Below are 27,920 nucleotides of genomic sequence, written 5' to 3'. Positions count from 1 at the left end.
CCTGTCTATGATTACAATTTAATGTATTTATTTTTAATCTGAATATTTATGTTTTCATAATGTCAAGACAGGACAAGATGTAAACCCATCAGAGGACAGAATTCAAAATGAAAATCTTCCAGGCAAATGGAAAGTAATTCTGTGGAAAAAATGGGATGTAAAGCATATTTATATTTCCTCATTTGGGTAGAAATAATAAATGATGGGAATGACAGATTAATAGTTAATAAAAATAAGGACGTTACAGTAGACTCACATCAGTTATCCCATGCTCCCCCCAGATAGGCTAAATTCTATCTGGGACATATGAAAAAGTTTGTCATACAGAAAAAAGAAACAACAACAACAAAAAAAGAAACAAAAAAAAGAAACAAACAAACAAAAACCCCAAACTGAAAAAACACTCTAATAGCACTCCTTCTGGACTGAGACATCCATAAAGTTTCTGAAAAATGGTGTAATTTATTCTAAATATATGAAGACTTAGGGATCATTTATAACAGTATAATAGTTGCACAAGGTAACATAAATAAGAATCTCTAAAGTAAAAATAAAAAATATTTTAAGTCTAGGAAAAAAAAATCATTTTAACCTAAATGAAAGAGTCTTTTATAGGATGAAAAAGAGCAGCTTTTTCTTTATTAAGCCAGAAGTATTTTGTATAAAAAAACTAGCTAAAATATATGTTCCTATACCACATATGTTTAGGTTTGAAAGTGTTAGATTAACTACTGGAACTTCTATTGGTATTTGAGGAACCATTATGACTCTTTGGTGACCTTTGGTTTTGGTTTTTGGCAACTCAAGAAAATAAATGCTTGTATATTTCTACATGTCTTTTGTTTGAATAGTTGTCTTTCTCTAATAAAAGATAAATTTGCAAAATCACTTTATACTGTGTATATGTTCCTACTATTTATATAAGATTTCATATTAGTGACAGGTGGCTTGAATAAATTTACCATTTTATGATTTTATGTCATTTTCTGTCATTCATCCCTATCTGCTGCTCTTCTTGAAGGCTTATTAATTTATTGATTTACTCTTTGATGATAGTAGTATTTTGGTGCTCTAATCATTAACTTTTGTATCAGGTGTAGTATAAAACCAGAGCAAAAAAATATCTCCTGTCCCAAGGACTCACAGTCTATATAGAATTGTATGACTTTCACACATTATCCACTCAGGTTTTTTATTTTTTTTCACAGAATCACCAAATCAAAGAATCATCTAGGTTGGAAAAGACCTTGAAGATCACCTATTGCAACCATTAACCTAACACTGACCGTTCTCAACCACACCATATCCCTAAGCTCTATGTCAACCCAACTCTTAAACACCTCCAGGGATGGGGACTCCACCGCTTCCCTGAGCAGCCCATTCCAACACCTAACAACCTGTTCTGTAAAGAAATACTTCCTAATACTTCCTAGTATCCTTCTCTCTCTCCTTTTTCACTTGTTTCCAAATACTGAATGTATTCTTGGGGGGTGGGGTAAGAGTGGGGAAGATTATTGGGGGCGGGGGGGGAGATGTTATTCAGTTTGCACATAAAGTTTTTCTCTTGTCTGATTTATAGACAGGGAATAAAACACATGAATACTATGACAACAGAACTTGACAGTGTTTAAACACTAGCAGTAAGAGCCAAACAGAAGAGCTTTATTATATCAGAAACTAAATTTATAGGAAAACTAAGGAAAACCTCAGTACACTAGCTAAGCAGTTTTGACTTCTGGGGCAGTAAAGGTTTGGGTTTTCAAACCTGACTTATGCAAGATGTGGTTTTTATGATCTAATAGCTGTATTACCACCCACTGGGACTACTATAACAAGATCACATGCAATTTGGCAAATTCCTCAAATGTCAGGGAACTCATTACAGCTTGACAACACTCAATTTCTTGTGAAATGTTTTCATTGAATGTGTTTTTCTCTGGAAGAAACAGAAGTTGATCACCATCAGGCATCTAGTTGCTATTAGTATCTGCACAAGTGGTTTCACCAGACAGGGTACGTGCTTCCAAGCTCTGTCGCTGTCAGAGCAAAAACTACTGAGATGCTCTGGAAAGGTGTGTTTCTTCCTTTTTTCTTAATCAAATCTCATCAGATTTCCTGTATTTCTTATGGCAAGTTAGTAAAAGATAATTCAGTCTGTTTTGGTAAAGTGCTAACATTTGAAGTCTGGAGAGAGGTTGTAGTACCAACATCTATTTAAACAATGACTGTGTATGATGTCAAATATGGAAGTAGATAAACAAACCATTTATCATGATATAAGGTTTCTAGCACAAAATCTACAAAATCTACAGCATCCTCAAGAAATATAGCTAAGCTTTTCCATCAGATTTGAAAAAAACACGTACCTCACTATTTTAGCAGAAAGTAAATAAAATGCTCCCCTAAAATAGTTATAATTCTATCTCAATGCAATCATTTATTCATATTTATTTTCCTCAGGCTTAAGAATTAATTTTTTTAAAATTCACTATAGAATAATCAATGTCTAAAATTAACTTCAATTATCTGCCAGTATTTTGAATTTTTTCTGTGATGATCTTAGAAGTACTGTTGTGGTAATACATTTTCAGTCTCTTAATAATGAATTATACTTCCAATGACACAAAAATCAGAATTTTCTAATTTTTCAGAATTGCCCACTCCACATTTCTTGTTATTTGTACCAAAGTGAGATGTAATCAAAAAAATGACATAGAAGATAGATAACAACATAACATGATGTAATGTTCATTTGCCCTAGACTTCAGGAACATTTTTAAAATCTCATAACCATGAAAAAGAGTTTTGGAAGTCTATAAAATAAAAATAAACATTGGTAAAACCAATGGATTGATCTGAATTCACTTTGAATAAGAGGCTAACAGAAAAACACAGGAGGTTTTTAAATTGAAATGCAATGAAAACAAAATGAGAGGATGAAATTCCCCATGCTATTCTGTTTGTAAAGTCCAGAAGCAAAGGAAAGACATAGTTCATTCACAGTAATATAAACCTAAAAAAACCCCACGAACAACCAAGTTTTCCAACCTACTGAAAGCATAAGATAACCTTGGAAATAACAATATATTAAAATATAGTAGGGTTTTCTTCATAACTAATGCTTAGAGATCACAGCAGAAAACAGCCTCCATACAAAACTTGCCTCAGGAAAAAAGTCTTTCTTTAATCTGTTCTAGTTTTCAGCTATATATTCTGTGTCAATGTTATTATTCAACTTTAAAGTCAAATTTTTAAACAGCTTCCTGCAAAATAGGAATTATCACTCTCTGAATGAATCTCAGTAATTACTATTTATATACTAATTTAATTCCAACTCCTTGAAACTAGCTCTTTAACATATTTTAAAGTAGTTTTCTGGTGAGAAGTTTTAGGAAGATTAAGATACCAGTCCAGACTAAATCATGACATATACCACAAAATCCCCCTAGGTATGCTATTTGATGGGCTTTCAATACTACCTTTCTTAACAAGAATAAGATCCTGTATGATAACACTGGTGACTGAAAAGAACACAGAACCCATTCTGATTGTAAAGACTTTCCTGAGGGGAGCTTTAAAGGAATGAAATGAGCCTTTGAAAACTAAGTGGATGAATCTTTGATGCTTGCCTACAGGGTTCTTGCTAATTTCTGAGACAAATGAGCATCCATTTCTGAAGTCAGCCCTGACTGAAGAGTATGGGCTACAAAGAACAAGTGGATCTTAGAAAAAAGTTCAGTACTACTGAGGGGTGCTTGAGGAGGCTGGATCAAGAGGAAAAATAACAGGATGATCATCAGAAAGATAGGACATAGATAGCACATAAATATTGGCTGAATTGTCAGTTCTGTGGCAATTCATTTCAACACTTGGTAAAACTACCTTCCTAGGCTCACCATACCATTTCTCCATTTCAGAACAAGGTCAGTAAAGACTTTGTTTCTTTCTCATTGTCCTCATCTTCTGACCTGTGGGCATGATACAGCATGTGGAGAAGATCTCCAGGAAAAAAATTAGAGTTTTTAGTTTCTCTTTCATCTGCTATTAGCTTTGCAAATTTACTTCAATTCAATGCCTAGATCTCACGCTGTCATTAATTCCTTTCACTTTACATACATGCTTGTCTTCATTATAAAAGCTGAACAGAATGAGAAACTTAAGTATAAAAATTAAATAATTGTAATAATGCCTATTTGATCTTGAATATTCTAGTATATATTTTTTCCCTTTTTCCCTTATAAAATATGTCTCTTACTTCTTATGGCCTTACATTAGTCATTAATGATGATGTAAAAATTCATTTTCGTCCTCCTCTTCTGGAGTTTTTTCCTGTTCTTAATACTTCAACCGTAACATGGTAGTGTTGTATTAATATATACCATATATAATCTAAACTTTTTAGTCTAGCTCATTGATAACATAAGTAGACCCTCTTTGAAGTATACCTATATTCCCTCTGGAGTGAAATCACATTTTAAATTAAAAGCTTTCAACATTAATTTTCTAATAATAAATCTCACACCAGGTGTTTAATATTTTTTAAAGATGATAGCTCAGATTATTTAAAAAATCAGCATCTACTGCTTCCTTACAAAATCAAGTTATTTTCCCACAAAGGGTAACAGATGCAAAATAAAAACTTTAATTCACCTGACAGTAATATGTATCTATATAGAGATGCAGACTTTTAGGTAGAAAGTTTTGTTTTTCTCAAAAATGGAGTAACTGTAAGTGAATGGATGATTTCAAATATGTCAGCAATTTCCTCAATTATATCTACAATTTCAGCCTGCCAGACCCTTTCCCTTTTCTCACTCTACTTTCCATGTTCCCCATTAACTTGTTGGATTAATTTGCTTAGATATATCGTAAAATATGTCTACATTAAAGAATTGCATGGAAGGATTAATTCAGTTTATATTCAAAACTTTTTAATTATTCCAAGTTCAAGATCTTGAAAACTATCTCTTTCCCAGATCTGTCTCCTTTTTAATTGCAGAAAGAACCTAGCTGGTTAGCTTAGGCTATGTAGTGAAAAATCAAGTGAGAAGCAGACGTGCATTTATACATGCATTACCAACAGTGTATTGAAGAGGTCTTCAAGAGATTTTGAATCAGGGTCTGGCATAAATTGACAGACAGGATGATATTCTGGCTGTTCTGTAAAGTCCTTCTTTCCTTCTAATCTCTAGAGCCACTAGGATATCCTGTTCATATTAATTAAAACTGATGGTTGAGAATGTAGAGGAAGATCAAGGGATATTTGCTATTTGTCTAGGAGGAATGCAAGCTACGAACTGGTGCATACCACAAAATGGTCTCCAAGCCTGCTTGTTTTGCAGCATCACTGGCATGAGAACCTCTCCAGATCTGACAGAAACATGGAGTTCTGCTGTTCCTAAAAGGGGGACTCTGTCTTAAGAGGTAGTTAGCATGTCAGCAAAGATGACATCAAGGCCCTAGTTACCCTTCTGCTTCCTCAGTAGATGTCAATAATCTTGAAGGACTGAAATACCCTCCTTTAAATCTGAGCACCAAATTCTGCTGGTATAATCAAATATCTAGAATTACCTTTTGGCAAATTGTTCTTACCCTTAATCCAAACCTAGCTGCCATTCAATTATGTTTAGCTTGTCAACAGGGGGTGCAATGTTCACTGACATGTTCTGCTGCCCCCCTAATTGCTGCATCCCTCCCCTGTGCTTCTGCTTCACCTTTTTCACAGCCTTAAAAGAAACAGAAGTTGCTGGGCAGAAGGGATCAGGCAGAAAGGTGAAAGTTTCCGAGCTGAGCTTTGAGGGTGAGTTAGAATTTTGTGTGTGTGTGCAAAAAGTGAAGATTTATGACCAATTCACACTGATAGAAATTTTATTTGCAGTTTGAAATTATTTAGTTGGCAAATAACATTTTTAAAGTTTTCTTATACAAGGAGAGGCTAGAAAGGGAAGGAAACCCTTCTATACTGTCCTGTACTGTGCTGTGCTATGTTACACTACACTATACTACTGTGACCTTAATATACTAGTAACAAAATAGTACAGGGTTTGCTTTCAGTCCCAAAACTCACTGCTATTACATGGCCTCTATTTACAAGGGTAAATTCTGTCACTCTGCAAAACAGGTTTGTGACATATGAACTGTCCATCAGGAACGAGCCTGGCCAATGCTGTCTCCCACACCTGCCTTGGCATGGTTCATGAGACTAGCGGTCTCTGACCCAGGGCCATGCTATCAGTCTAACAGTAGTCATGAAACTGTGCTGAAGTGTATTTCCCCCTCCTGTTAGCAATTTTTCTACTTCCCTATCATTTTTTTCCAGTTGTTCACTGTGCTAGCAGACACCTGTAGACAATTTTTCAGTGGCTTCAGCCCTGTTTCAGTGACACACTGCATTTCAGCTGTTAAAACTTTAGTCTGATGCCACAGCTAAGACTTCTAAAACTGTTCAGATTATAGCACATGGAAGTGAGAGTGGGATAAATGTGAGGAATTGTGATCAATGCATATGCATATATCAATTGACAATGATAAATGCATATCTTTGCTAGTGTGCTCTGTTTTGAAGAGTTCCATGAAATGTTACAGAGTAGTTTTTTTCTTGATTTCTTTCTTTTTATTTGAAAAAAAGAAAAAAGTACACCAAGAGTCTGGATGCTGAAAGTACATCAGCAGTTATAATACATTACAATTAAAATTTAATACTGGAATATTTATTTAACTGCCAAAATAACTAAAGAAAAGCAAAATGTTCAGTATGAGGAATTTCCTTTTTTTATTATTTTGCCAAGAAATATAGTTGAAAATATAGTTCTCCAATTTATTTGCACCTTTCCATTTCACTAAGTCATTGTAGCAAGTCTGTTGTAAATATATATCAATGACATTCTTTAAACTGCACATCAAGATTTGGCTCAAGCACATAAAAAAAGGAATGAACACTTCAAATTCTAAATTTTGTGGGTTTCAGTTAAATTGAATTCTTACAGATTTGGGTGAGAATATTCTTAATTACAGTCTGTAAAATTTGGGTTGTGAAGAGGGAGAAAGGGATGTTCCATGAGTGTTAATACTGAGCAAGGGTTATGAACACTCAGTCTCTCTTCATACCCTTTCTATTAAACTATGAGAGAGATCATTTTAAGAGGGTGAAGAGTTCAGATCTTGCCCACTAAACATTAAGAGTTTAAGCCACTGTGATTAGAGTTCTGTACTTCTGCTAGCGATGAAAATGCACCTTCATATCAATATTATTTTAAAATATTTATGCTGAAGCCCATGAAAGAGGGAGTGCTGTATCATTAACATAAAAAATTGTACTATAGGATCAGACTTACTCATGGTAAAACCCAGAGAACAGGTTCTGGGGAAAGAACGCTCCAGAAGGGTCTCTCGCAATTCCTCCCTAACCTCCTGGTGGAAATGAGATGTAGTCAAAAAGAAGACAAGTCTGAATGCAGTAACAAGCTGGTGTGCATTTTATTTTGAAATACTTCTTAAAGAACCTTCTCTTGATATTTTTTGGTTTGCAATAGATATACATTCTCAACAGGGAGAAGCCACACTACTTGTGACCCATTCAGGTATGAAAGAAGCATTGGTCTGTGACTTCTCTTATCAACCCCAGTGTAGTTTATAGAAGACAGATATTGTAAGTCAGGTGATCTTCGTGGGACAAGAAGACAAATGCTGTTGCCATGGACACTTACGTATAAAATATGTATAAGTAAAATATGGTTATTTAATTACCAAAAAAAACCCAGTATCCTTCAAATAAGGAAACTTAAAATACTCTTATTTGGTTTCTCAATACACTTCAGCCATTTTGTGCTTCTTTTCATAAAAAGTCAACTGTTTTTACACTGTGTTTTTTAATTTTCTAGAGAATGAAAATCTGTTTAACATTCCCTCGAGGTAGTTTCCAAACAAAACACAATAGAAGCACAAGTGTTGCCCTCATAAAACGACTTGAAAAATTAAACTGAATTAAGTTGAAAGATCCCACTTATAAAAGTCAGGACTTTGTCATCTTACGGCCTTTCATGCTTTTCTTCTGAAATGGTGACAAATGTTGTGTGATGTTTACTTATCATTTATTTTAAAGGCCCTTCAGTATTTTCTCATGTGAAAACAGAAAATAGAATACAACATCAATAAAACATAAAGCATCAATTGCTGAATCAAGACAGGTAATAAAAAATCTCAACAGTATGGTATTTCTTTAGAGTGACATATTTAGCTCTTTTTAATGTCTTTAACAGTTAAATTAAATTCAGTCACAGTTTTGAAACTTAAGATTCTTATCCAGGATGTTTGTGATCTGATGTCTTGTTATTTAGTTCTTCATTTTTCCTCTTTGCAGGTTCTGATGCTTTTCCTTTATGTTGTCCTTTTGTCTCATGAACCTGGATCTGCTCTTCCTCATTCCCAATGGCCTGCTCTCACCAATGATATATTAGCAGTGTCTCTTGCAAGTTGTTCTATTAACTTCTTCCTTGCTCTGGCACTTCCCCAGTTCAGAGGTGCCCCAGCATGCACTGCCCTCAAGGCATTATAAAATATGGATTAGAAAAAAAGCAGGCCCATTCTCTCTTCTCATTTGCTTTTTTTATTTTAATATGGCAGATACACTTTTTTAAAAAAAGAGGTTTATTTATCATATACTAAAATGTCTTAAAGATAGTTGAACTAAGAATCCATTAAATACAGATTCTAAAAAAAAATCAGCTGTCACATAGTGTTTCTGTTTATAAAATCTTTGAACAGTCATTAAATAAATCAAGATTCAAAACTAGGCAGTAGGTTTTGAAAAATACTAATTGAGCTAGAACAGGCCCAGATAAAGAGAATTCATTTAAATTACACTCAGTACACACTGTATGATCAAAAACATAATTCAAAAGAGAAGTTAAAATATGACATGACTTAGAGAGAATGTTATGGAAATATGTAAACTTGAAAATCTTTACCCCCATGTAATAAAAAAATAGACTGTACAGATAAAATAACCTTATCTGCCATGAAATAAATAAGAAAAAGTTTATCTTTGACTGCTTTTATAATATTCTGATTAATGTACACTTATGATACAATAATCTGAAAAATCTTTGCAATAGTTATCTGAATCCTATCTTCTGGTTTTCAAGACCACTGAGCAAGGATTCATCTTTCTCATTTTCATCTAACTTCACCATCTCTTTTATTTCTTTTTCTAGAGAGGACTCCACAGACTTTAACAGAGGCCTAAAAGAAAATAGAATAATTTATGTCAGTCTATGGACTAAACCCAAGTTATACATAAGAAGATGCAGCTATGCTGATTCATTTAATCTGCCAGTTCCATAAAGAAAATGAGTGATGACAGCTTAGTTTAATAGTCCCTTTGATTTCTAGATGGGTAATTTTTCCAACTAAATACACCCTGCTGCACTACTTACTTTTTACAGAATTTTAGGTTTCAGATACAATATAAAGCTAATTTCTTTATATAAATAAAAAAAAAAAAAATCTTGGATATGCTGTACTTCCATCAAATTCAGAAAAGACCAAAACAAAACAAAATGAAACAGACCTAGTAAAGTAAGTTAGTTATTTATAAGGTGTGTGATCTTAGAACTGCAGTATAATAAGGCCTTGTTAGTACATCAGGGTAATATTTGTGTTATATTGATGCTTTATCACATTCCATAATCTTCTACCCACAAATAAATGCAGCTATGTTTTGTCCCCCTTACAGCATTGTGTATATTATAGTAACACCAAAAAACAGCTACAGAAGAACATTAGTTTTCTGTCATGGAGTTGTCTGGGAAATAAAGCTGGGATTCAAATTTTGCCTTAATAATTCTGTGGATAGAGTATGGATTAGTGTATCCAAAATGGTCTTATCATGCAGAGACAGAAACTAGAGTGTTGTATCCTATCTATTAAATAGTTGACCAGAATATCTGTTGCTCTAAATTTTATACTTTCTACATTAAAAGAAAGAAAAAAATAATTGATTTGTCTTCTGTCAGAGGATTCCCAGGGAGATTGATTATACGATTGTATAAAGCACTCCAAATGTATGCTTTAGTCTTCTGTTTGTGTATGGATTTGGGTATATATAAAGCTTGTATCCTTTTTGCTCTGTGTGTATATATATATATGCACACATATATGCATACATAAATATATATCTTAATATCTTTAGCAGTATTTTCATTATTTCATGTTCATGTCTGAAGAAATTGAAAGGTTTCCTTAATTCCTTGTCACCACATCCAGAAGTGCAAGGGTCTTTTTAGGCCACAAGTAAAATTTAGGCAAGACATGATAAGAATGATATTCAAATTATTCTTTTGTTTTATCTTCTGTCTCAAATAATACCTGCTAATCTAAATATAACGTAAGAATTGTTTTATATTTATGGAAGCATTCCCTAGCTTCTCCCAAAGCATTGACTTTAAAACAATCTCTGTGTTTGTAAAGTGCTCAGTGCTCTACACCATACAATGGAAAATGTGATCTTGACAAAAGCAGTCAAAATCAATGGCACAAATCAGATACAAGCTGCACTAAATGCACTATAGACCTCTATAAAGAGGCATATACTTTTATTCTTTCTCTTTTTAATTTAATGGATAGGTCACTCTATATTTGATAAGTTTTCTACGAGATTTTTATATAGAGTGCAGTCAAGTATATAAATTTATTTTGCATAGGACATCAAATACAATTGGGGTTTCACAGTTCAAAGTAAGTCAGTATGACAGAAGTAGGTAGGTTCAGGAAGGTGAGTAGAAGCCTTACGTAGTAGACTTTCTCATGGGACATTGAGCAAAATTATCAGAACCAGATGATCCAGCAAGGATTTTTAAAAATAACTTTGAGAAATGAAGGTGTGAAGATGAAACATATAATACCTTTGGGGGTTTGTATGTGGTTTGTACATATGAATGTTATGTTTCTAAAATTAAATAAATATCCATTTTAAAGTTGAGGGTCTGTTACTGTAAATAAAATATCCCAAAACTCTGAGACTATCTCTTGTATAATACCCAAAACAAAATAAGTGGTTCAGGACTCCCCAGATAAGAAGTGTTTGTCTAGTTTTTGGTAGCTGGTCCTTGACCAATATATTCACCTTTGATATTTTTTAAATTATTATTGTTTATAGTTGTTTCTAATGAAAATACTGTGATTTTGATTTCTTAGGTAGGAGGAATATCGCATGTTTTCAACAGCACATGCTTTTCCTTAAAAAGTTTAGCTGGAATGCATTGATTAACTTACAAAAGTGTCAAATACAAGCAATTTTTCACAGTGAGTTTACACCAAAACAGAACCTACACTTATCCCATCCTTTTTTTTCATTACAAGTACAGTAATAACCTGATTGCTTTGGAGTATTGTACTTTCTTCAAAAGTCTTCTTACTGTTATTTGTGTACTATGTCATATGAAACCTTAAACCAATAACCATAATATTTCGGCCTAACCTATCCAGATCCTTTTAGACGAAGTCAATGCTGCCAAGCAAATGAACCCCAGTGCTCACAGTAGGTGTAGCCCCTGGTTGTTCCAGACCAGGGGATACATTTTTGAGCACAGCACAGCTCTCTGCCTACCTACATAGATGAAAATGACAAAACAAGGGTATGCACATGTGATGGAGAACTACACAGCAGACCACAGATTATACCTGTTTTACAGTGTAAAAAGTGTAATGCTCTCATCACTTTGTTTCTCAGTGCTCATCACTAATTACACATACAATAGAATAAAAGTCTGTTTCTCATTACAAAATTTCAAACCCAATCCAAACTATACTTTTTCAACAAATGGTTTGAATATTTCTTCGCTACTACCTCATTTTTATTCAGGTCTTATTTTCTCATTTCCAGCAGTATCCCAAACCAGAACTGACAAGCGAATATAGGAAAAGTTTTGTATTGTCACATCATATTTGATCAGAAGGAAGACATGACACATATAGTATGTTCTCATTCCATTCAAACAGCTGCCGATTCTGTGTGTGGCAAAGTCTGGCTTTTTACAAAACCTGCAGAAACAGATAGAAACAGGCCTGAAAATCTCACCTAATTACAAAGAGCAATTCCTCTGTGAAGAGGGTAGTTATGAATGGACAAGTAGACAAATAGCTTGTAAAAGGGGATAAAATTTGCTAAGAGTTCTTAAAAATTGGGCTGTGCTCTTTATCACTTAAGGGCATGTCAACTTTCTCACTTAAGGGCACTTAATTTTCTCTTTAAGCATAACTTTTTCTTTGGGTACCTTCCATTCTCCAAAATGATAACAATCATATTTGTATGTATCTGGGGAGGCATACTATAAATATCAACTATTTAATGAAGCCAATGTCCTTCCAGCTAACAAAGTACATGTGAAAGGGTTGAAATAGACCTTTTACATAATATTTATTTGTTTGTTTTAAAAAGTCCTTATGATCTATTTTTTCTCTTTCTGCTGTTACCCATCTTATTGAACCTAGCCTTACTGTTCTTCAGAAGTTTTATTTTATTATGTTCAATACTATACAATGACCTGGAATGTAATCCCCATATTCATATGACATTTTAACTAATTGTCAAGGTTTAACCCCAGCTGGAAACTAAGCACCACCCAGCCACTTGCTCACTCACCTCAGGTTGGATGGGGAGAGAATCAGAAGGGTGATAGCAAGAAAACTCATGGGTTGAGATAAAGACAGTTTAATAGGTAAAGCAAAAGCTGCGCATGCAAGCAAAGCAAAACAAGAAATTAATTCGTCCCTTCCCACCGGCGGGCAGGTGTTTCAGCCATCTCCAGGAAAGCAGGGCTCCATCACTTGTAACCTGGGAAGACAAATGCTATCACTCCAAATGTCCCCCCTTCCTTCTTCTTCCCTCAGATTCATATGCTGAGCATGACGCCGTATGTTATGGGATATCCCTTTGGTCAATTGGGATCAGCTGTCCTGGCCGTATCTCCTCCAAATTTTTTGTGCACCCCCAGCCTCCTCACTGGTGGGGTGGGGTGATAAGTAGAAAAGGTCTTGACTCTGTGTAAGCACTGCTCAGCAATAACGAAAACATCTCTACATTCTCAACACTGTTTTCAGCACAAATCCAAAATATAGCCCCATAGTAGCTACTATAAAGAAAATTAACTCTATCCCAGACAAAACCAGCACACTAATAAACCTGATTTTTGAAGAGCTCTTCGAACTTCAAACTTGTGTTAATGCTGAAGGGACTATATCTTAAATGATTTCTATAGTGAAGACTGATAATGAATGTTCAGAAGTTTAACTGAATAGCTTATTGTTCTTATCAGAAAAAATAACCCAGTTTTTTAGATGAGATAAATGAGTGTAGTTCTACCAAAGTCAGTTAAAGTACATGAGTTCATAGTAACTGTGACTAGGGTCAGCCTGTCCAGAGACAGGCTGGAGCGATGGGCTAAGGCCAACTGTAGGAGTTTCAATAAGGCCAAATGCCAGGTGCTGCACTTCGGCCACAACAACCCCCAGCAGCGCTACAGGCTTGGGGAGGAGTGCCTGGAGAGCTGCCAGTCAGAGAGGGACCTGGGGGTGTTGATTGGCAGCTGGCTGAACATGAGCCAGCAATGTGCCCAGGTGGCCAAGAAGGTCAGTGGCATGCTGGCTTGTATCGAAATAGCGTGGCCAGCAGGGACAGGTAGAGTCCCCATCCCTGGAGGTGTTTAAGAGTAGGATCGACATAACGCTGAGGGATATGGTGTAGTTGGGAACTGTCAATGTTAGGTCAATGGTTGGACTGGATGATCTTCAAGGTCTTTTCCAACCTAGATGATTCTGTGTTTCTGGGATAAGGGTAAGACTCAAGGCATCAGAATATGAAACAAAACACTGGAGTCACACAAGAGGGTGGTTGAAGGATAAATCTACTGTGAAGTACAACCAAACATTAACACTATCAGACCTCACTTGCCCCCCCCTTCTTATTGTTATACTTCATGTGAAAAGAGAAACAAATATTTTATTCCTGCAGCCTTTATCAAAGATGTGGATCTCATGGATTAAAAAAAAAAAAAAAAAAAAAAAAGTGTTAAAAATTAAATTGTTCCTAGCAGGGAGACACATTCTTTTGCATGTGTTGCATCTGAATGTACATATACATATATATCAGGGAATTTGAAAATGCTGTGATTGGAATGTTTTGAAGACCACCAAAACTGGAAAATTTTAAACTGTAAAACTTCATTAAATTCATTTGTTAACAGCACTTTTCTTGCTAGTTGTCAATTCTTCATGTTATTAGTCATCACCAAGATCTATACAAAATTGTTTGCCTTTAACACATCTTAAATTCGCTGTGAGGACACACCACCATGATTCCATACGGTTAGCACTGATGGCTGGAGTCCTTGGTGGTTCTTAGTTGACAAGGCTGAGTTTTTTGGGCTCAAGAGCTCCTCAGTGAACCTGGTGGGTTTTTTCTCTCTGATTTTCCTTGCTGATATCTGATTTTTTTATACTATCAAAAGAGGGGATGTCATCTGCTCCCCTCATTGTCCATCTATTCTTTTATGTTGCCAGTCATCCTTTACTTTCATTAGCATGGCCTTGCCTATTTACAGTCCCTTGTGCTTGTGTTCTTCTTTATCTTGCAACTTCCAGTTACTTGGATACCTCATACGTGTCACTACACCCATTTTTCTTTGCCCCTTTGGTGGTCATGCTTCTCACATGCTTATGTAACACATACTCATAAACATTGCCATGCTATATTTGGCTATGCCATCACAGTGGTACAAAATACATATATACTGTGATTTGTTATATTTCCTCAGTACATTTATATTTGGTTTCAAAGCAAACTTTCCTGATGAGTATATTTTTAATTTATAGGTGTCAAAGGCCTCTTTTTTGGATACATATATGCTGTAAAGAGGTACACTACATTTAAACACCATACTGAAGAATCCTTTTTGATGCTTTTAGACTTATTTGAAATGACTTTCTGTAATTTTGTCCAATAATTACAGTAACATAAACGAGGTAAACATTGTAGAAATGTGTTTCACTATTTCTCCCTCTTGCTCTCACTAATAAAAAATTTCAAATGCTTGTACATGCTGATGAACCCCCAGTTTCAGAATTCAGACCACATCCAGTTATAAGGTGCTTTATATTCAGCCAGTGCCATTAAAGAAGTGTATTTTAAATCAGTCGTATCTTATCAAGGCAATTTATATTGCCCTCCTACAAGTGTAGAAATGATTTACAGTAAGTGTCTTTACCTCATAAAATAGCTAAATGAGTTTTCTGCTTCAAAAGTGCTTAAATCATGCTACTTTCTCCATTTATGAAACAATTTATGTTTTCAGACACACAAGCATAATGGCATCAAAATCTGTTAATTGTGGTATCTCTTTTTACATGCTCTTTATTTATATCTCTGCTTGGTTTAATCTTTTTTATTGTTTTTCAAAACTCCTTTTCATGTTATAGTTGCATTTATTGTAGGGAGTCTTATCTACATCACCATTATTGTTAATTACTTGTGAATTGCATGATTTGCTATGCCTTTTAAGAGCTTCCTTTCTAATGACTGACCTTTCAGGCAGAAACATTAGTGCAAATTGTAGCATATCTTTAACTGGTGCTTGTAACAGCAGCTTTAACCTGTTACTTTTAAAAATAGGTGGCTTTATACTTCTTTTCTTGAGTGGTAATTAGATTATTGTAGCATTGGTGGGATACAGCCAGGGACACAATCTTCTTGTTTGTTCTTCTGCAAATATTAATTAAATACAATCTCTACCCAAGAATGCAGACAAGGATGGAAGAAATAAAGTCGATTTCTTTTCCTCCTTCATTCTGAAGATGGAAAACTAGAGCAGAAACCTACCAAGTGACTTCCCCAAGGTCATGTATTAAGGGTGTGACAGTATTGGCTCTCCTGAGTGCCACTTCACTGATTTATCTGGATCACCCTTTGGTTTTGAATGCCTTACCTGTAATATGTGACTTGTTGACTTTACCATGAAAAAACTTGTGGCCTCATCAAATGCATGAAACGTGTTGTGTGACTCTAGAATAAGACTTTAAAGCAGAGTGCTGTCTAACTCTCTTGTCCATTTCTTTGTATGCTGGTGCTCAGCATGCCTATGTAGAATCAAGCAGTCTTGTCAAATCAAATGTTTTAAGCCATATGTCTTAATCCATGTCACCTATCGAACAATGTTTAGAAACATATTAACTAATAAGATTTTGCAAGTTTACTGTGTATATACATATATACTATATATGTGTAGGCAACACAAACAACTACATGAGCTCCATTATCTCAATGATAAGGAGGTTCATAAATTTTGTTGTAGCTTATAGAGTACAAGGTAAATTTTTCTATTTCTGAATAAAGTCATACTTGTCAGTGGTCTTTCATGATTTGTAAATGTATGATAAATATCACTACAACAATTTCAGTTACTCTCAGTGTTATTTTAAAAATTTCTATACCTTCCTTCACAGAGGAAAGGTTTATATATTTATTTAAAATCATCAACATGACTAAGAACAGATGTGTTTTTTGTGGATTTAAAATAATTTCTCAAATTGGTGGTGTTGGGGCAGAGCTAGTCATTTGTGAATTTTCATACTGGTTTTGGTCACACACTAAGGTAAAGGGGAAAAGGAGAAGGTACCACTTACTAACTCATAATGTATGATGCTGCATTTTAAGCAAGTGTAATTATGTCAGTACCTTTATATTAACACAGTAAATATAAGTTTGATAACAATCAGAAGAGAAAATTGACCAGCAATGGATGAAATCACCTCAACCAAGAACAGCTATGATACACAGCAGTCAATACTACCTGAGAAAGCAATTTAAAGAGTAGTTAAAAGCACATTTGTGTGCTGCACAGTCTAAAAAAGTAAACATTATTCACAGGTTACTAAGCTGCCTTTGTAACATTCACTTTAATAAGTGAATTCCAGCCTTATAGATACTATTTACCCTTTGAGACTGAAACAGGACAGATTCCGAACATATTTGCCAGAAGTGCAGGGGTTTGACAGGTTCAGGACACAGTCCTTCAAAACACTTGGGAGTTGTTCTAGAGAACTGGATACTAGACAAAACTTTGGTGGCATCAGTGAAGTGAGGCCAGCTTTTGTTCTATATTGCAAGTAAAAGAGGGAACTGTTGGCACACTGTGCCTAGTAAAAAGAGAGAGGATAATCTTCCATGGAAAGATCACTATTTTCCCTTGAATGCTAATTTACAACATGTACATTTACACATACCTGAAATAGTATGCCATTCTGTTTTGAGGACATCTGTTGTTTAGATAGTCCTAATCTAGGGAAAGACAGTAGCTTTTTACTGACTGATGTTACCAGTCAGTGGGTATGAAAAAACTTTAAGGATACAGTAGTAGATATTGAAATGTTATACACTTGCAAAAATATGTACAATAAGGCAGATCATCAGTGATTTTTAAAATATCTGGAGTCTTCTATCTATAAATGTTGACTGAAAATATATTGGGTAAACTTTGCAAATGTACATGTGTGAGCTAAGGCATTGCAGTTTGCAAGCATCCTGAACGTGTAATTCTCTGCTGGCTTTGTCACTTATTTCATACAAACCAGACGTGCCTGGGAGCTTTGACAAGTGATATTTTGTACCAGTCCCAATAAAGAAATGAACAAAAGGTCCATCATTCCAGGAGTCATACAAGGAGACTTCAGTTCCTGCTATTCCTTCCATTCAGGAAAAAACAATGAGGGTGGAAAATGTCATTAATTATATGTATATGTTTTTTGACCATCTGTATACACTGCTACCACAAGGTGGGTCAGCTCCTTGTTATACAGTAGGAGCACATATGTTTTCACTATGCCTGGTGGTCATATATACACATTTTAATGTCTGTATCTGCATCTACCACACATATGTTCTTCTTTCATTGTGTGATGAACGCACAACCAATTAAATATTTGGATACATATGTTTGTGCACATGCGTGAGTGTTCCTGTCCTGGGATCATATATGTGCTTTTTCCCATGTCATGGAAGACTGCACTTGCCCGCCTGGTTGTTTTAGACTTTATCAAGTTAAACAGGAGGCGCTTGTGGGGGGCTTTTCAGGTAAAGATTGGTCAAGTCAATCACCAGAAAAAATAATCTGACTTACTACTACTTCCCTAAAAATAACAATGTTTCTTATGAAGAGCACCAGGTAATGCAGCATAGACAGGATGGGTTGTACTGAAGATCACCTGCAGCCCACAGAGCAGAGCATAGTCACCTTATTGTTACAAAGAGATGATGTTTCAGGGGCTCAGGTGCAGTGGATCTCCCTTGTCATTACTCCTGACTTGTAGAACGAGCTCCAAGTTTGTAAGAGTACTGCAGAGGCATAAGACCCCTTTTAAGGGCTATTCATATCCAACACACTGGCAGATTTGTGTGTGGATATTTTCATGCCACTTCTTCCTAAGGAGTGTGAAATATACTTTTGAAAGCAACTTCACAGTAGATGGATACTAGAGGAATTCTACAAGAAGGTGTTAAAAAAGCACTTAATTTTGAAATTTCTGAATGTAAACAAGCATTCCTTCTTTCAGTCTCCCCAGTATGATACGTGTAGGTATGGGCATTGTTACAGTAGTGACACAGCTGGGGGTGGGGTGAGAAGAGGACAGGGGAAAGAGAGACCATAAGCACACTTAATAACTCAATTATTAATGAGTGCAATACACTGAAATCTTAGTATTGTCTCATCACCACGTTGTCACTGTAGATAACTTTTCAGGATGTGAATTACATTGACTCGTATGCCTGAAAGCAAGATTGGTACCTCACCCTTTGTATTTATGACAGATGTGAAATGGTTACGTTTTGAGAAACATCGTAGCTATACTTTTCAAAAAGATTTGATGATTTGTCAATATTGATTCAGGCTTCTCAGTGTCAGTGGAGTAAAAAATAATAAAGTTCTGTTGCTGCAGGGACATGAAGTAAAGATGTTTGATTGATTCTTCCATTATCCAATGACAGCTATTATGGAGCAGGGAATAAAAATGGCAATTATATTCTTGCTTTATAGAGGAAAAAGAAGGAAAAAGAAACTGTTCTAAGATTTACAGAGTTGACATATGAGAGCTGAAATATGCCAGACATAGGAACTGCAACGATTGGTCTCACAGCCCTGCTTCCAGAAGCACAGATATTTAGCCATAATATTTGTATTCAGCAATTAAAACTAATATGAAGTTGTGTTTAATTATATTGAACAAATAAGTGCATCCAAAACCAGTATGCACGTTAGAAAATGGTACAGTTTTATACCCATTAATGTACAAAGTAGATTTAAAGAGATTAAAAGACTGCAGAAATTTTTTAATGTTTCCTTTTTGCTTAGATTAGTCACAATAAAAAGTTTTCCAAACACTCAAACATAGTACAAGGCACTGCTTATTTTTGTGCTTGCAAATAATATTGCAGACAGTGTTACTTTTCTTCTATTTCCCAATACTATCCCTTATTCTCACACACTTATATTTCGGAGAGAGCGCATTTGTGCAAAACTTATTTTTCAACCTAGGAGAAAAAAATTGCTCTGGATTTTAAAAACTTTGATATTAATTATAATAAACATAAATTTCATTGCATCAGATTGCATTTTATTTTGAGGAAAAAAACCAGAAATTTGTGATGTTTGTGGCTTTAGACAAAAAAACCCACATTAATATATACATCTTTAATTTGCAACACACTCTCCCCTTCCAACTCTGCAATAAAAACAGTTAAACAATGGAGTATTTTTTCTTTTTTTTTTTTTAAAGACAGCCTCCAGATATGCAGTGGAAAATGGAAGTAAGAATATGTAAGATGTTTTTGTTTCTTGAGACAAAGCAAAATTATTTTGTCAAATTGTTCCTTTAATTCTATTCAAATATCACCTACAGCTGCAATTTTACAAAGAAGGTTGGTCTATTTTGGCATTCCAGTGACAGAATTAATATTTTATTTGCTTGGTTTTGTTTTAATTGCTCTAATTTTATTTATATATAAATGTAATGTTAAAAACAATTCCTTAATATAGGTCTGTTGATTACACAATCTATGTCAATAAAAGATAAATCACACGAATTTATCTTTATTTCTCAAGTGATCTAGCTGAAGACAATAGCAATGTTATGTATTGCTCAAGCTGAAGGACAAGTTAGAGAAGAAAAACTGCTTGTTATTAGTGACCATTCAATTGGCATCTGTTTTCATAAATCATATCTGCCTTTGTGCAACCGTGCAATTTTTTCTCTTTTGGGTAGCTCTTTGCTCCTTTTTGTAATCTAAAATATCTGTTGTTATAATTCGCATTAAAGATTTTCTCAGGTGGATAACAGAAACTCTCTCATCTGGTAAAACTTCTCTCTTCTACCATGCTAAAAAACTCCTCTGAAAAGTCAGAACGAATTTTTTGTCCCCTGGATCTTACAATGTCTGTCTCTGCTTTATTGTCAGCAAATGCTACCCTTTCAGATTCTCAGCAGACTCACAATTTACCCCTCCCTTTGTCTCCACTTCGCATTGCACGCCAGATAAGTCACGGATGTGTGGTCTATGTCAAGTGGACCACAGCCATCGAGTGCATATGTGCTCTCAGATTGGAAAAGAATAGTCAAATCTTACCCCACAGTGTCTCATTGGTCTTGCACATAGCACTTCCAAAAGCCAAATTAACATCACAGTGCTATTTGAGCCTTTACCTTAATTAAAGTGCACCCTCAGCAAGTTTTATGACAACACCTAACTGTGTTGTGCAGTTGAGATGCTGGAGGGGAGGGATGCCATCCAGAGGGACCTTGACAGGCTTGAGAGGTGGGCCTGTGCAATCCTCGTGAAGTTGAACAAGGCCAAGTGCATGGTCCTGCACATGGGACAGGGCAATCCCAAGCAAAATTACAGGCTGGGCAATGAGTGGATTGAGAGCAGCCCTGCAGAGGAGGACTTGGGGGTGTTGGTTGACAAGAAGCTCAACATGAGCTAGCAATGTGCACTTGCAGCCCAGAAAGCCAACCATATCCTGTCTGCATCAAGAGAAGTGTGACCAGCAGATCAAGGAAGGTGATCCTCCTCCTCTACACTCTTCTGAGACCCCACCTGGAGTGCCATGTCCAGCTCTGGGGCCCCCAGCATAAGAAGGACATGGATCTGCTTGAGTGGGTCCAGAGGAGGCCATGAAGATGGTCAGGGGACTGGAGAACCTCCCTTATGAGAACAGGCTGAGAGAGTTAAGGTTGTTTAGCCTGGAGAAGAGAAGGCTCCGGGAAGACCTTATAGTGGCCTTCCAGTATCAAAAGGGGGACTACAAGAAAGCTGGAGAGGGACTTTTTACAAGGGCATATAGTGATAGGACAAAGGGTAATGTCTTTAAACTGAAAGAGGGTAGATTTAGATTAGCTATAAGAAAGAAATTCTTCACTGTGAGGGTGGTGAGATAATGGAACTTCCAGAGAAGCTGTGGATGTCCCCTCCCTGAAAGTGTTCAAGGACAGGTTGGACAGGGCATTGAGCAACCTGGTCTAGTGGAAGGTGTCCCTGCCCATGGCAAGGGAGTTGGAACTAGATGATCTTTAAGGTTGCTTCTAACACAAACCATTCTATGATTCTATGAATTGCATAAAAAAAATACCTCTTTAGATGGTAGTTGTCTTTCTTTGTTCTCAGGGAAATACACTTCCTGAAAGAGTTCTGAACTTCCTTTTGGTGGTTGAAATGTTTTTTGATCTTCCTCAGACTAGGCTGTGACCAAACCTTTATGACTGGTGATGCTGCGGTGGCAGATATTTAACCTTATTTTCTGGTGAAACATCTAAACGATATGCTGCACAGTTTAACTGGAATATTATAACTAAACGACAAAGACCGAGGGAAAACAGGAAGCATGCTTCTTATTTCTAGCATAAGCAGCCAAAAGGTTTTTGTTTCAGACAGCAGATGATAGCAACTGACATGTATGTTACGCCTTTTACTAGGACCCTATAAACAATCTAACGCTATATATAATTCTGTAGTGTGAACATTAATTCTTTACATCTTACCAAGTTGAATGTGTCATGTCCTATATCTTCAGAAAAGGAAGATAAAAGTGAAGATAAACATCAGTCAATAACGTAACAATAGAAAAGAGTAAACAACTAGCTCTACACAATATTCTGTCAAGGAAATGCATAGTAATTGTCATTTTTCAATAGATAACATAGCATGATATCTGATCTCTAGAAGAAAACATCACTAAATACCATGAGAAAAATGAGTTTGTATAGATGACAACAATTTTCAGAATGGACATTTTTTTCCTAGGTTTCTTCAGCGATATCCCCTGACGTATTTCCTTATGTTATCAAAATCAGAAAAATATTTTAGGTCAATTCTTTCCATTATAATTAGAAGCTCCCAACCACCCATAATAAAACTGAAGAAAATTATATTTATTTGAATTCTATATTAGCTAGCAGCTGACCAATTCCTTGTCAAACTTTTAATAATATTTTCTTTATGGCATGGGAGAAATTTAATTATCTTTTGTGGCTTTTTTTGACAGGACCTTGTGGTGTCTTTCATTATATAGACAAAACTTTTCAGTGAATGTTGGCTCTACTAAAAAGTCCTTCACTTTTCCTTTTTCTTTTATTCCCCTCATTTGACCCCAACATTTGAAACATATAAAACTATCTGATTTTTTTTTTTTTTTTTCCCTTAAGATTACACCCTACTTTTCAGGAATATGAACCTGTAGGGTTTTGTGTGGTTTTTATTTTTTTCATAAAGTACCTGGGATGGAATATACTGCAAATATGTGAAATACTTTGAAATTGCATAAAAACTAAGCTGTTAGCAAGAAAAGAAACAAAATCAGGCCCTTTTCAGAACAGAAAATCACTTTTGTTCCTTCATAACATTAAATGGATATCTAGTATTGCTTTAAACTATTCATGAGTTTTAACTAAATGGTTGCCATCAATTCATCTGTTAAATGATTATGTCAACCCTTTGTATATCCAATACTACAGTGTAATAAAATAATTACTCTATCTTCATAACCAAGGGTTAGTCTTAGAGAACAATTTAAAAACAAAGTACCAAAAGCCCAGGATGACGGATTATAACCTCAAAAGCCCAGGGTTGTGAGTCGTCCCCGAATCACTAGTCACCATGTGTGTAATTTGCTGACCACAGCTGCCAGAATCTGTTGGCAAAGAGAGCAAGAACCGTGCTTGAAAGCTGTTTTCAATTTGTTTCCTAACACAGGCTTCAACATGTTTAACTTGCCAATGCAAATCATGTTTGGTGCACTACTGTGAAAACATGTTTCGCATCTTAATGATCGTATATGCTCTCTGTACTGCCATTTCAACCTCTTTTACAAGTAAGACTTAGGGATTTCCTACTCCATGTATCAAGCCAGGAGACCTGAGTGCAGACATGAACCCTCACGTCTGCCTTCAGCTTTCGGGTATTATCTAACGGGAGGAGAAAGAAGGCTCAGTTCAAGAGGGCATTATAGCACTACTGCTGCAGGTCTGAAGAGCTGAGTGCAACACAGCAGCGTGGTCATGTAAGTTTGTCCTGACAATGAGTATTTGTCAGAGCTCCCAGGAAAGGTGGAGCATGGCTGGTGACTGATAAAGGAATGTAAGAGGAGCTAGGAGTGTTTGTTAATAAAGGCCCCATTTCAGATGTAAGCAGGTATTAAAGCATATATGGAATGAATCATTTCCCCGCTGGTCTTTACTGTAACACAAGACAGCTACTTGCAAAATACAGGCAGCAAAAACACTCCCTGAGTAAACTCTTACAGCACTGCACACTGAAAGGCCTCTGTCCCTCTTGCTGCCATGCAGCTGGCAAAAGACACCCTCTTTTATCAACCAGCAAAAACTACAAAGAACAAAGGGAAGTATTACAAGCATTTTTTTGCTGTAGCTACCTCTTACCCTTTATATATGCCTGCTGAAAACTTTTCTATGCATTCCCTGGCCATTGTTTATATATAAATTAAATCTACATGCAAATTAGTATTTGTAAGATATTTTTCATTATTTTTAAAAATGAAAATTTTCTTTTTTAAAATCATAAATACATTCAAGGACTTGAATCGTTTATTAAAAAACCCTTTAAATTAAATAATATAAATAAAGTTTCCCCCATTTTTGTTATGTTTGAACAGAAATACTATTTCCTGAAAAACTCTTATAGTTCCACTAATTTTTTTCTAACTAGTTTAGTGGAGAATTTATCTTCTCATGCTCTGTGCAGTAGTGCAGTTTTCTATGAGTTTTGCAAGAAAATGTGTGGTCTTCCTTATTCTCATGCCTGGAATAACATTTAAAGTAGTCATATTCCTGAATGTTTTCTCTCTTCTTCTGTGCTTTAATATACTCAGTCCTCATGGACTGAGCATAACTCTCAGTGTTTTCATCTGACAGAATGTGACTGAAGGAAGCAGGATGAATGACAGATAACCAAAATGTGGAACAGCTGCTACTGATGTCATTTTTTGCTATAGCTGATGGGTTTTAATGCTTTATAATCACAGTATCACTTTTCAAAATAAACTTTCTCACTATGTATGTTCAATGAAATCTTAAAAAAAACCCCCAAACCTATAGAATCACGATTAAAAGAGGCTCTTCCAATACTTATCATCAGGATCTGATCCTGGATTTATGGCATGAAGGTACAGACTTTTTAGCCACTAGAACTACAGTAAGCATTATTTATTTCTCTTCAACGGTTGTTAGATGAGGGTTGGCATGGGGAGAAGGGGCCAATCTACTTGATAGAGAGAGAGCAATAGCATATTTCAAATAAGAAACATTCAGGTCTATCAGAAGACATAAGTTAGGTGTGTGTCCCACGGTTACAGTAAGACAGGCAAACCCACAGTCTTCAATGACCCTTTTGAAATGCAGAACAGCCACAGGGGGAAGAGTTCAGATCACAGGAGATGAAGCAGATAAAGAAGAAGATTAACTTTTTGTGGTTTATGATTGTTACCATCATTGAGTGCCTACTTAGGCACTTCCTTTAAACAAAAATTGTAAAAAAAGTCATTGTGTTACTAGCATAAGGGAGAAAAAGAGCCTTGGACGCGTGGTATATTTTCACCTAAGAGCACTTGTCACTATGCAAAAAGCATATTTTGATATGTAATGGGGAAAGCATATGGATATATATTATCTTTGTCTTTTCAGTAAACAATTTTTAAATAGTATGCTGAAGTAAGATGCCTTGACAGCTCGTCTTCAATAGAAATAGAAACTTCTGCACTGCAGGTAGCAAACTATCAATTACCATACTGAACAAAACTAAGATCAGAAAAGGTAATAATTTAATATATTTACAATTAATTTTAATGAAAGATATTAAATTACAAACCCAGGAAGAATGCTATTCCTTTCTTCTGACACTTTATAAGAAAATAATTATCATGTTCTATGCACTGTTGCTTTACTAGTTTCGTAGTAAAGTTCAGCAAAACTATTCAAGGAGAGAAAAATTACTCTAACATTTACATAAGACATGATGTAAAACAACAAAACCAGAAATCTTTATCTAGTCACCTTTTTTTTCAAAAGCTGTGTACTACACACTACTGAAGAAAAATACAGAGGTATAATATTAAGAAGAGAAGCAAAGTTGCAATTAGCAGGAAACTTTGCCTGATGAGATGAATGTATTCATCTGTTATGAGTTATGACTGTTTTCCTCAGCTGAGGCTCTGACCTCTGAAACTTTGGACTGCTGGGTGATTTGTCATAGAGATATCTGTAGCAGCATATTTCATCACACTTTCCTTATTTTTCCACTTACATCTTCCTAAACACAATCATTAAGGATAATAAATAACTGTTTCACATATTCCAGGAAGATATTTTCATTACAATATATGATTTTATTGCTATCTCTCTGCCAGATCAGTGACAGGATGTTTCCCATCACCCTAATTGATTAGTTAGTGTGGAAAGCTATAACCTAAAAAATTTTAAAAAATATGATTCTTTTATTGTTTGCTGTATAGAGCCCTTTATGAAGTTTAGTGTTATTAATGTGTTTTAAGAAAGAAACTTAGGAAAATTCTGCTTTAATGCCTATGGCACTACATACATGATCTTACCAAATTTAGAAATGCAACCATGCTCATGGCTTTGTGATGGTCCTTTTCTGTGTGAAAGTTTCAGAAGGAGAAAAATGTCTGGGGATATGAAAGCACTTGGGGCCTTTGTGGGGCTTGTTTTGATATTTTTGTAGGTTGCCTTGTGAGGCAGATGGAACTGGTTCAGTGAATTAATGGAATCAATGGGACATCTGCAGCACATAAGGGACGCTCATGTAGTTAGATCGGCCGAGGGTCATGGAACTGATTGAATGCCACATTGTCACCAGGAGATAGCAGTAAGAAGTGCTGAGAGCTGCAGCAATGAATCCAACACAAACATTCATTTCAAGAACATAGCTCTAAGTCACATGAGAAAATAAAGATGAGAAATTTGCATAGCCTTGTCTATAACTAAAGCTTCACTGAGCTATTAAAGAATAAGAAAACACAGATTTAAGAGACTCATTACCCGGCAAAATTTGTCCATTTTGTTTCAAGTTAGCTAATGACCACTGAGAAGAAACTGACCTTTGCAAGTCATCTAATGTAGAGGCAGACACAGGTGTTATTTTTCATTATTTCTGTGCATTAAATGACAAATACAAATCACCCATAATCATTGTTGAAGGCACAAGTGTCCTTAAGTTTAACCTTGGATTAAGCAATATTCCACCTTGCTCAATGTGAGCTGGAACAGACTCAAGTAAGTCTCATTGACATTAATCAAGCACTCTTTGGGTTAATGCATGCAGAGCACTGTCCTGCTTGTGCCTTTCTTAAGTGCATCATTGTTACTGATATTGGTGTCTCGGGGAAACTGAGAGTCTTAAAACCTAGGCAAGGGCAGAAAAATTATCAACAGAGTTTTCTTGAGCTTGGAGTTTTCATCAGATCCATTTGTGAAGTTGAGGGAATTCATATGACATTGGCCTGGCCCTGAAAGGGCAGCAGGTGATATCAGCAAGTGCTGCTGCCAGGTCTCCTGCAACTAAAGGGAGGAAACTGCTTCAGGAGGGCCTCTGCTGTGTGAAGACTGTTCACACCAGAGCTAGCAGTGTGCAGACAGCCAAGCAGGAACTTGAAAGTAATCCTACAGTGCCACTCCTTCATCCTGGTTCGAACAAACTATGGTGGGACAACCGGTATTTAACAGAATTTGGACCTTCAGTGACTACTGCAACTCACTGGGTGCCTGGATCATCAGTTCCAAATCTCTGCCTTGAGATTTATTAAATGTTCCTGTGTCCATTTCTTGCCAAGGTTATGAAGGACTGTGAGTCAGTGAAGGACTCGAATAAAATCCTTTCATGCTCACACCGACTTGACACATAGCCACACTTCCAGATGGAACCAACCATAGGATTGACAATAAAAAGGGGGACAAGATGCAAGCTAGAAGGTGAAGGAAAGAATTATGTACAATGTCATTTCACATGCACAGCCTATCTCTTCTCATGAATATGTTTCTTGGTAAAGGACACTTCTGCTCTTAGTGTAAGTCTCCACAGTGGATACAATTTTTGTTTCTTGAGTTTTGCCTTTTTAAAAAAATCTTTTGAATTGGAAAATATGAAAAGTATTTAAACATTTATGATGCATAAATATACCTTCCAGGTGGGAAAGTCAAAACTTTGGGAAGTTATAAGTGGTAGATGCAGCATAAGCAGAATATCCTCCCTGGCTTTCTTTTATAGGTTGCACAAAGAGATGGACCCTCTAGGGAGAATGTAAAATGATGTTCCTATAGTGCAGTGCTGCTCGAGGTGCCTATCTTCCCCC

Source organism: Strix aluco, chromosome 2, assembly GCF_031877795.1.
Source record: "Strix aluco isolate bStrAlu1 chromosome 2, bStrAlu1.hap1, whole genome shotgun sequence".
In the NCBI taxonomy this organism is placed as follows: Eukaryota; Metazoa; Chordata; class Aves; order Strigiformes; family Strigidae; genus Strix; species Strix aluco.
Note: the sequence above shows the minus strand (reverse complement) of the source record.